At 35.9% G+C, this 12,486-nt stretch overlaps 1 pseudogene; it reads left to right on the top strand.

The window, feature by feature from the left end:
* The first annotated feature begins 1,343 nt into the window (after positions 1-1,343).
* LOC119506023 lies at positions 1,344-2,144 on the top strand (annotated as a pseudogene).
* Positions 2,145-12,486: the final 10,342 nt, after the last annotated feature.

Raw genomic sequence — 12,486 nt, 5'->3', positions numbered from 1 at the left:
GTGACATCATTTGCATGGCCTAGAGCACAATGGAATGAGTCACAATGTTAAAAAACTATTAAGAATTTCATGATGATGCAAGCAGAATATTAAACCAAGCATGGGTCATTCTAATCATGGGTCCCTGTTTGACTGCACAGGTTGCCCATTCTATGAAGCCAATCCTGATCCATGTGTATGAGATCCTAGATGATGAAAACTAATCTTAAAGACTGAAGGCAAATCAGTGGTTTCCTAGGGATGAGGAGTGATAGAGAGAAAGCTGGGTGATAGATACATTTGCTATTTTTATTTAGTAATGGCTTTGACCTGTTTGTATATGTCAAAACTCACTTTATGTTAAATTTTAAATATATATGCCTGTTTTATACCAAATAACTTTAAAAATATTGTTAAAACTCAAATTTTAAAGAAAAATAGTGCAGAAAAGCATCTTTAAATATATTGTTAAAAATAGTAAATCAAAATATCTGTATTGTCTCACTAGATCAAATGAATCAATATAGAACATAAAGAGTAATAGGAAGACCCATATTTTATTTAAATACTTAAAGGAGTTTTAAAATGTCTAGTTGCTATTAGGCTACAAGGTGAGTCTCAAAAATTTCAAATAGCTTATCATTCATATCATGTTCTGTATCCACATTACACTGTGTTCTGACAAGTTGTGAAAGTATCTCTGACATATTTACAAATTAAAAAAAAACATATCATCAAAACTAAGATACACTTCTTAGTAACCTATGGATAAAATGAAATCATAAGTGTAATTAGGAAAAAAAATCATCACCCTCTGCTAAAATAATGGAGCAGTATAAAAGAAGTTTTTGAAGGACACGCTCAACCTTTATGAGTGTATTGGGAAAGTGGCTAAATTTGAAAATGAACTTATGAAATAAGAACATAAAAAAATATCTACCAAAAGTGTATTGATGTAATAGAGAGAACATTCTATTGAGAATAAAGCAAGGTCTAAGAGTTACATAAAAGAAATCAAAAGTTTGATAAATTCACAAATTGAATATTAAGGCTAAAAATGGAAAAAAATACAGATGGTTCAATGATTTAAATAATACAAGAAAGTTATGAACAGTTTTATGATCAATTAAATTGAAATAAAATAGTTATATTCCTAGATATATATTCCTATATATCTATACAAAAATAATTCAGGAAAAATTGAAAACATGAGGAGTTTCTCATCAAATATGAATGTGTGTTATGAGGGGTTCCAGCAAAATGGAACCAGGGGCACCCACAGCCCCTGAATTCAGGATAAAGCCATGAGGTGACACTGTGGTGTGGCCCCTCCAGTGGCCATGCCCGTAGTAAGGCAGAAAAGAATGAAAGAAGTAGACAGTCTTGAAAGTATAAAGGAAGAATGGATTTGTGAAACAGAATCTGACAATCAACTTCTTACTGACAAATAGCAAAAAAATTATTAATATTTTATTGGCAGACTTACTGAGGAAACACAAAAGTTTGGTGGCGTCAACTGCCTGTCACCCACTGAAAAAACAAAACAAGTAGATAGTATAACATTATGGAAAAATGGGTTTACAGTCAATTTGATGATTTCAGAAGTTATTCTGACGGTGCAAGGTGACAGTTTCTGAACTCCATCAAAAAGGGGGAATTACCTTTAGAATTACAGGGATTTTTTTTTTTTAATAAAGAAGTGGATGTTAAAGTTGAAGATAAGAAAAATGAAGTATGTATGTCAACAAAGCCTTATTCCAACACTTCTCAGGAGAGGGTCCAGACTAGGAAGTGCCACACCAAAAATTATTTCTAAAGCAGAGTATTGAAGTTGAGAATCAAATAATATGTCTGCTGCCCCACTAAACACCTTGGAACCCATCACTAATATACAGATCTGGTTAACCAATGGGAAAAGGACATCCAGAAATTTAATATTTCTCATAGGGTAAGCCACATCAAAGACTTCATCAAAAATGCTAAGGATCTCAAAGAAGTCCTCCCTTTTCACTGTCACAGCTCTGCCTTTTCTCAAATTGCTAGATGAAATACTCACACTGGAAGAAGCAGATTTATGAAATGCTGTAATCATTCAGGGACTCCAAAGAGCAGCTGAACTTTTAGAGGACTTTCATAGTATTGATTTCTTAATGCAATTTTACTGAGATATATTCACATATCAGATAATCATTGAAAGTGTACAATCAGTGGTTCACAATATAGTTGTGCATTCATCACAAAAATCAATTTTTGAACATTTTCTTTATTCACCCCAAAATAAAAATAAGAATAAAAATTAAAAAGAACACCCCAAATAACCCATACAACTTATACTTCCCTATTATTTATTTTTGTCTGTTTTCTTACTCTTCTGTCCATACATTCTATAAAGATAATTTCAGTCACAAGGTTTTTGTAACTACGCAGTCACACCTTAAGAGCTATATAGTTACACAATCATCTCCAAGAATCAAGGCTACTGGATCACAGTTCAACAGTTTCAGATATTTCCTTCTAGCTATCACAATAGACTAAAAGCTACAAAGGGATATAAATATAATGCATAAGAATAACCTCCAGAATGTCCTCTCAACTCTGTTTGAAATCTCTCAGCCACTGAAACTTTATTTGGTCTCATTTTTCTTCCCCATTTTGGTCTAAGAAGGCTTTCTCAATCCCACAATGCCAGGGCCAGGCTTATCCCCAGTAGGCATGTCCCAAGTTTCCAGGGAGACTTCCAACATTGGGAGTCATGTCCCACATGGGAAGGGCAGTGATTTTACCTACAGAGTTGGATTAGAGAGAGAGAGACCAAATATGGGCAACAAGAGATTCTCTTGGGTGACTCTGAGGCATAATTATAAGTAGGCTTAGCATCTTTGCAGTAATATGTTTATAGACAACCCCAAAGACCAAGGACTTTGTGAGTATATGGGCTTTGTGAGTATATCATGAATTCTCCAGGGGGGAAGCTTAATATTTCCACATTTTTCCCCAGTGCTTCAAGGGGACTGAAATGCTTTCTTCATTCTCTGCCCAAATTACTCTGGGATGCATCAAACTAACCTGTACAAACCAACTAGATCTCATGCAGTATTCAAGGTTCCATGTAAATATGGTGTTCAAATAAACTGACCCTACAAGTTAAATTAGATAGTATGCTACAGAAAATAAAATTTTTTTTCAACAAATAAATATCTCTTCCTTTGGTCTCACACAGAAGTTGAAGTTTTAAAACTGTCAATATTGTCCTTTACCCTTTAGTCTGATTTGCATTAGTCTGAACAAGATCAGATTCATTCATATCTCTAAATGAAGTCTTATGTCTTTTTCAGGTTTTCTAACAGTTGCTATATGGGGTAATTCTGACTTTCATGGCTGCTGAACTGTAGCTCTGAGTCCTGGGTGTCACACAGATAAATGAAGTTCTAAGGAATGACCATGTTATACACAAAGAATATACATTAAAGCATCTCAGAGTTTAGAAATAGCCATAAAAATGTGGGAATAGATGTGACTGCTCTAAGAGCTTACAATCTAGGAACCTTTACAATAAGCCTTCCCCTGATAACCTATGCTCTCAAATTCAATTATCTGAGTTTGCACATTGTATTTAGTCCATATTAGCAAGGTGCTATAATATTACTATTTACATTTCTGGCTTATTTCACTCAACATGCTGTCTTCAAGTTAGATTCATCTAGTTGCATGCCTCACAACTTCATTCCTTCTTGCAGCCACTCAATATTCCATTGTAGGCTGTTCCTGTTATGCAAAATACCAGAAATGGGTTCACTTTTCTAAAGGGGATTTATTAGGTTACAAATAACCAAAGTTCTAAGGCCATAAAAGAGTCCAAATGAAGGCATCAACAAGAGTGTAGCTTCACTGAAGGAAGGCCAATTCCATCCAGAACACCTCTGTCAGCTGGGAAGACACATGGCCAACATCTGCTGGTCCTTTGATCCTGGGTTGCATCTCAAAATAGCTTTCTCCAAAATGTCTCTGAGCTGTCTCTTTTTAGCTTAGGTCAGATCTCTGCTTGGTTCTCCTGGGGCATTTCTCTTTGAGCATCTGGGAGTCCTCTTAGCTTCTCCATGGCAAACACTGGGCTTCATCTCTTAGTTTAGCATCTCTAAACATTCTTCTCTCTGCATCTCCCAGCATCTCCAAGCATCTGGGTCTGTGTTGGCTCTTAAAGAACTCCACTTATCCAATTAAGACTCATGCTGAATGGGTAGGGTCATACCTCCATAGAAATATCTAATAAAAAGATCTCACCCCAAATTTGGTGGGTCACATCTCCATAGAATCAACTTAATCAAATGTTCCATCCTAATCAAAAGACTAATAAGTCTGCTGCCTCAAGATTGCATTTAAAGAACATGGCTTTTGTGAGGAACATAATAGATTCAAACCAGCACATATGCATACACCAGTTTGCCCTTCTGTTCATCAGTCAAGGTACCCTCAGGCTACCTCCATCCATTGCAAATCATGAATACTGCTGCCATAAATACCAGTGTGCAAATGTCCATTCATGTCCTGTTTTCAGTTCTTCCAAGTATAAACTAATAACAGGGTTTTGCAGGATCATATGGCAATTATGTACTTGGCCTCCTGTGGAACTATAACACTGCTCTCCAGATGAGATACACCATTCTACTTCCCTACCAATAGTGAATAAGTGTATTATTCTCTACACATTTTCTCCAGCATTTGTATCTTTCTGTTTTTTTTTTTTAACAGTTTTATTCACATACCGCACAATCCATCCTAAATAAACAGTCAATGGTTCATGGTATAATCACATAGTTTTGCATTCACCACCACATTGTGGAACATTTCCATTTTTTGGAAATATTCTTTGTGGAAGAACATTTCCATTTCTCCCACAAAGAAGAGGTAAGAAAAAAAAATGAATAAAAAATAAAAAAATAAGAAAATTAAAAGGAGAAACAAGAAAAATAACACCAAGAATCCCATACCCCTCCCTTATATCCCACTCTTATTGTTATGTATTGTATATTACAATATTACTGTTAACTATAGATTCTAATTTGCATTGATTGTATTTTTCATATAGCATTTCATTTTTAACACCTTGCAATGCTGACATTCATTTGTTCTCCTTCATGTAAAAACATTCTTATATTTATACATTTAATCACTGTCACTGTCCACTCTAGGATCCATTAAGTTTTACAGTGCCAGTCCTTATCTTCTATCTTTCCTTCTGGTGTCATACATGCCCCTAGCCTTTTTCTTCCAACCATATTTACACTCTGCTTTGTTCTGTGTACTTACAATATTGTGCTAACATCTACCATTTTATCTTTTGGACTTTATATGTCCTATTTTATTTTTTTCTCCCTCTCCTTTTACCCTTATTTTGTTTTTATACTCTTCTCCAAATCAGTTTTTTTTTTTTTTTCCAATCTGCCTGTAGTGATCCCTTTAGTATTTCTTATAGAGTAGATCTCTTTTTCACAAACTCTTGCAGTGTTTGTTTTTCTGAAAATATTTTAAACTCTCTTTCATTTTTGAAGGGAAGTTTTGATGGATATAGAATTATTGGTTGGTAGTTTTTCTCTGTCAGTATCTTAAATGTATCATACCACTGCTATCTTGCCTCCATGGTTTCTGCTGAGAAATCTACATATAGTCTTATTGAGCTTGCCGTGTACATGATGGATCACTTCTTTTCTTGCTACATTCAGACTTATCTATTTGTCTTTGACACTGACTATCTGATTACTAAGTAGATTAGTTCTTCGAGTAGGTCTATTTGGATCTATTCTGTTTGGGGTATGCTGTGCTGCTTGGATTGGTAATTTTATATCTTTCATAAGAGATGGGAAATTTTCCATGATTATTTGTTCCATTATTTTTTCTTCCCCTTTTCCCTTCTCTTCTCCTTCTGGGACACACATGACATGTATATTTGTGCACTTCACAAATATACTGAGACTCTGCTCATATTTTTCCATTCTTTTCCCTGCTCTAGGATTTTAGATGGTCTGTCCTCTAGTTTACTAGTCCTTTCTTCTGTCTCTTCAAATCTGCTATTGTAAGTCTCCATTGTGTTTTTCATCTCTTCTACTGTGCCTTTCATTTCATAATTTCTGCCAATGTTTTTCAAATTTTCAAGTTCTTCATGTTCACCCAATGTCTACTTTATATCCTTCATCACTTTTGCTATGTCTTCCCTCAACTTGTTGATTTGATTTTTTAATTGTTTAGCATGCTTGTTTTTATTTCAACACACCTATCTCATTTGAAGTTAGTTTTCTCCTTTTCTGGGCCATATGTTCATTTTTCCTAGTGTGACTTGTAATTTTTTTGTTGGTGTCTAGGCATCTGGTTTATTCTAGAGGTCTTTTTCACTCTTTTACCTAGGGCTTTCTTCTTAGCTGATTTTGTTCAATATCTGTTCTTTGGTGTTCAGTTCAACTGAATTCAGGCATCCAGTATAGCCTCTGTTTACCTGATCAGAATTTTTCGGCTCTTGTTATTCTGGTTCTTTCCCTGCCTATATGGAATATTTTTTAAGGAAGGTCTACCCAGATGTGATTGACCCCTGCTGTTCTGGTTTGCTAATGCTGCCAGAATACAAAATAGCAGAAATGGATTGAATTTTATAAAGGGTGTTTATTTGGTTACAAAGTTACAGTCTTAAGGCCATTAAGTTTCCAAGGTAAGGCATCAAAAATAGACTACCTTTGCTGAAGGTTGGCCAATGCATCTAGAAAATCACTGTTAGGTGAGAAGGCATGTGGTTAGCATCTGCTTGCTCCCAGATTGCATTTCAAAATGGCATTCTCCAAAATGTTGCTCTTGGGGTGTTCTGTCCTCTCTTAGCTTCTCTGGAGCAAAGTGTCAGCAAGAGTCTACCTTCAATGGCTGTCTTCAAAATGTCTCTCAGCTGCAGCTCCTCTCTGAAATGTCACTCTCAGTTGCTCTGAGCTCCTTCTATCTGTGAACTTCTTTTATAGGGCTCCAGTAATTTAATAAAGACCCACCATGAATGGGTAACACCTCCATGGAAATTATCCAAAGGTTCCAATTGAGTCACATCTCCATGGAAACACTCAAAGGATTACAACCTTATCAACACTAATACATCTGTGCACCTAAGATTGCATTAAATAATATGGCTTATTCTGGGGGACATAATGTTTACAAACCAGCACAACCCCAAAACAGACATTCCCAGACTTGACAGTCCTAGACCTCAGGTGGAGGGTGTAGTCCATATCAAGTTTCCCTGAGGATGAGACCTAGCAGGTTGTCAGAATTTCCTGTGAAGCTTGCAGGCACTGTTCTTTTACTATCCTGCCCAGCAGTGGTTCTTGACAGTCTGAAGCTCCCTAACAATGTAAAGAGATGTGGTGTCTTTAATTCACAGCAGACCTTGTCCTTGCCAGGGGTGTGATTTAGACCCAAGGTGAGTCAGAAACCAAGCTAAAGCTGTATCTGTTCTTTGTCCCCCAGCCCCTGGGATTGGAATTCTCTGAAGGAGGGCCACCAATTGACATGGGCCCTGCCCCCCCATCCCCATTTTCTTGGGGAAAATACACACTTCAGGGAATTATCTACTTCACTTGACTCCTTACTTTGTCTCTCAGACCTATCTTAACTCCACCCTTGCCTGAGTCAGTGATTATAATTGAAAATACCTGAGGCTTTCACTAATGAGCCTCTTAGAATAGTTTTTTAAAAATAGAGAAAAATAAGAAACCCCTTCTTCAGAGCCAGTTGCCAGCCCCCATTTTTGCTATTCAAAAGCTGGAGTTTCTACCTGGCTCTAAATACCCCTTTTATTGAGGGCACAACCCTTTTCCTGTATTCTGAGCTCAGCCAACTACAAAAGCCTTGGGTTATTTTAGTTATTTTATTTTAATTTATTTCATTTCATTTATTTTATTATTTTATTTTATTATTTTATTATATTTTATTTTTCCATCAGTCCTGCCTCCTCTCTGCCTAGAGAGACCTCAGGCTTCTTTTCCTGCTTTTTCTGGGTTTATCTGTTGTCATAGCTTGTATTCAGTAGTCCAAATTTGTTAATTATAACCATGATTGGAGCTTGGTTGAGCTACTTTCTCTTGCTTCTAGTACAGACTGCTTCTTTTCCCACTGAGAACTGTTCCAACTCAGCCTGCCATGCCAGTCAGGGAGGGGCACTAGCCTTGTCATTTAGGAGACTTAACTTACAGTTCTATGCTGTGATCTTGGCCCTTTTAGCCATTCCACACTGGTATATGATGTGTGTCTGCTCATGGATATGCCCCAAATAGTTGTTTCTATTTACTAGCTGTTCCTGGCTGTTCATTAGCTGGTCTAGAGAATAAACTAAATTCCACACTTCCCTATGCCAACATCTTGCCCTGTCTCAGCCCATACCATTGAATTTTCATAGAGTAAGAGGAAACTTCCTGAGAAATGATGGTTGTACATGGTCAAACAAACCAAGATGGGGGAAATAAAAAGTCAGATTCATTGGTGTTCTGGTTTGATAAGACTGCTGGAACGCAAAATACGAGAAATGGATTGGCTTTTATAAAGGGGGTTTATTTGGTTGCACAGTTATAGTCTTAAGGCCATAAAGTGTCCAAGGTAAGGCAGCAACAATTGGGTACCTTCACTGGAGGATGGCCAATGGTGTCCGGAAAACCTCTGTTAGCTGGCAAGGCATGTGGCTGGCGTCTGCTCCAAAGTTCTGGTTTCAAAATGGCTTTCTCCCACCACATTCCTCTCTAGGCTGCTGCTTGTTCCTAGGTTGTGTTTTCCAAAACGTCTCTGCAGCTCTCAACAGCTGTCTTCAAAATATCTCTCTAAGTTGTAGCAAGCAGTGAGCTCCTTCTGTCTGAGCTTTTTTTATGGCTCCAGTGATTTAATTCAGATCCACCCTGAATGGGTAGGGTAAAACCTCTATGGAAATTATCCAATCAAGTTCTTGTCCACAGTTGATTGAGTCACATCTCCATGGAAACACTCAATCATTAGGTTCCAACCTAACCAACACTAATATGTCTGCTACCACAAGGTTGCATCAAAGAACATGGCATTTTAGGGGACATAATACATCCAAGCCAGTACAATTGGACTTTGATTCAAGTACTACTTAACTCTCTCCTGATGAGATTTCTTAAGTAATTACACATTAGCATAGTAAAATATGACTATAAACTTTATCCACGTACTTTTTCCAAAAGGCTCCTCAAAGAGAAAAATATATTTATCTTCAAAAACAATTCATCAATATAAGGTATATTAACTATATCATTAAGAATCTTAATATGGTATCCATTATGAAACACATTCACAGTATCATTCTCATTCAAGGCAATATTTATTACTTTCCGAAACAGCAATGATTTATTAAAATGTTAGCTGTTTCTGATTTAAAAGATGGCAGTAAATTTAAAAGTTACACATTTCAAGTTAAAAGTATCAATGCAATTCTTCCATTAAGGAGAAGCAATCAAAGGGCTAGATGTTGTTTTTTTCACTCCAGCTATGCCTAAACTTCATAGTGTTCTCAATCTTCATTCTCTGATTGCAGTATGTACTCAAACATAAACTCAAGATATACTCAATATAAATTTGGCAACAGTTTCTAAGATGTATTTTCATTTAAGAATAAAATTTTCTAGTTAAGTGTGATGGGTAGGTTCATCTGTCAACTTGGCCTGATGATGGTGCCCAATTACCTGGTCAGGCAAGCAGTGGCCTAATCATTACTGCAAGGACATTTATCGATCAACTAATTACATCTGTGACTTAATACATCAATGACAGGATTGCCTTCCACAATGAGATAATTCAATCAGCTGGATTTAATCTAATCAGTTGACTTTTAATGGAAAAGAGAGAGAACTTCCACTTCTTCTCCAGCCATCTAGCCTCTCCTGGGGAATTTATTGAAGACCCTCACTGGAGTGCCAGCTCACAGCCTACTCTATGGAATTTCTCTTCTTCAGCCAGCCAGCCTTTCCTGGGGAATTCATCAGAGACCTTCATCAGAGTTGTGGTCTGCCCTGTGGAATTTGGACACATATATCTTCATAGTTGTGTGAGATGCTTTTACAAAGTCTCATATTTACAGTTATCTCCTGTTGGCTTCCTTTCTCTAGAGAACTCTAATACATTTGGAATAATTCAATATTATTCTGCCTATACACATTTCTATATTTTCTAAAAATATAATTTTAAAAAAATATTTTTCCCCAGAAACATTTCTATTTTATTTTATTTTGAAAATTATGGCTTTCTTTTTAGCTTACATTTGCTGTTAGCCATTCATCTGCTACCACTTAGACACTAGTGTATATGCTGTCATATTACTAATTGATGACTATTTTTAATACTGTGTCAAGTTATGTATAGTTTCCATTTCACACATCAGAGTCAACCTATGTACACATTAAAGGATGATTTATTGCATTCTGATGTCACCAAGGAAAACATGCTTTGTTTCTTAGACTTTTAACTAAAAACATTTGGACTTCAGTATTTCACTGTCAGATTAAATTCCCTTGCTTGAAAATTGTAAGTTTAAGAAGCCTTTTTACAGATAGCCTGTTGAATCAGATTTGAGGTGGAATACACATTCTGTGTGACAAAGAACTAAGTGGCCCAGGCCTGTGAACCAAAGCAGCAGTTCTCAAACTTTTGGTCTCAAGGCCTTTTGTTTATGAGAGTTATATCCATCAATATTATAGTAGAGATTAAAACAATTTAAAAATGTTTTTCTTCAAAATAATAAACACATTAAACGTTAACATAAAAAATGTGAGTAAATTGTTAAGAATAGTTAAAGAATAGATGAAATATCATTTTACAAATATTTATCAAATACTCATGGAAGAAGTAATTCTAATATTATATGAAAGTGTTGAAGGTATAGAAAAAAGGGAAACCATCCCTAGAATTTAAGCTTAGGTGGCAATTTCTTGGTTGGGTCCTTTGTAAACCATATGCCAAGTTAATAACTCCTATGAAAAAAAGTAAAAGGAAAATTCATTTTTGAAGTTAACATATACCAAACTTTCAAGGAACAGATAATCCCAAACAATAAATGCTGCTCTAGAAAATAGAGAAATAGAGAAATCTTTACAGACATTTTCATAGTGGTATCATAACTATCATATCCAAAGTGCATACCAAAAGGACATGCCAATATAGATGAACTTCCCTTATGTTCTTCAATAAAAGAAAATAATACTGAAAGTGTTCAAATTGTTACCAATTGGATCTCTAAACTCACTGTATATTCCATTAATATCCAGGCAACATTTGTCTCAGACCTCTTTACAAGGTGTCACTTTGGCCCTGGGAACCCTACATAAAGGTAAACCTTCTGAATGATGATGCAGGCAGGGATCTTCCTCTAAATCCAAAATTTAGAGTCTCTAGGCTTAGAGGAGTCAGAATTTCCAACTGCAAACAGAGAGAATCAGTAAGCATGTTAATGTATATGAAAGTAATGTAGATGAGTCTGGGAAAGCTGAGCAAAGATGGATAGTGTTCCCTAACAGATATTATCTATTTCATGGCTGAAATATTTTAAACTTCTAATAATGACAAAGGAAAAGTCAAAGAGATGAATAGGACAGAGAGTACATACCCAAGTATGTATGGAAAACTGATACATAGAGAGCTTTTCTATTCAGTAAGAAAAAATGGAGTGTTCAATACATGCTGTTGGGAAAATTACCTAAATGTGTAAGGAAAAATAAAATCAGTTCTGTATTTCACATAATTTAGAAAAACATCCTCCAGGTATATTAAAAACATCAAAGGAATAAGGAACTGAGAAAGGATTTCATAAACAAGATACAAAAAGAATATTATGATAGGTCCTTGGAGGCCACTTTAAATACTTTTTTCTTTTAACGTGGGTGGGATGGAAAGTCACTTCACAGTTTTGAACAGAAAGGTGAGACACGATATGATTTGGGTTTTCAAAGGACTCCTGTGTCTGCAGTGTTTAGAATAGGTTCCAGTAAGTTGGTGTAAAGTAATGAGGTGTGTTATAAGGGTATCATGGCAATTCAAGGTGAGATATGCTGGATGGACTTGGATGGTAGCAAATAATTTTCATGAAGTGGTTGTTTATGGTTACATATTTTTTTTTAATGGACTGAACATTGACTACACAGGTGAATAAAATCTTGATGACCTATATATAAAATTCATAATTTGGTGGTTTTCTTGGATTAAGTCTAAAGCTTCTAAAAGTTACATTTAGATTGCCTTCTGTCTAATAAGTTATCACTATCTTTACTCCTCAGCAAATTTGTTGGCACCCTCTGTAGTCAAACCATTCATGCTCAGTTTCTGCCTTTGCCCATTTCTACACCCTTCACCAGGAATGCCTTTGCCCCTTGGGATACATTTTTTAGACTGTGCTTTAAATCTTGGTTTGTCCCCTGTGATTTCTTCTTTCTCAATATCTCTGAGTGCCTTTACATGCATTCAACTTAGTGTTTATGGTTGCAT

The sequence above is a fragment of the Choloepus didactylus genome, chromosome 11, assembly GCF_015220235.1.
Source record: "Choloepus didactylus isolate mChoDid1 chromosome 11, mChoDid1.pri, whole genome shotgun sequence".
In the NCBI taxonomy this organism is placed as follows: domain Eukaryota; kingdom Metazoa; phylum Chordata; class Mammalia; order Pilosa; family Megalonychidae; genus Choloepus; species Choloepus didactylus.
Note: the sequence above shows the minus strand (reverse complement) of the source record. Positions and strands in the feature narration are given on the sequence as shown.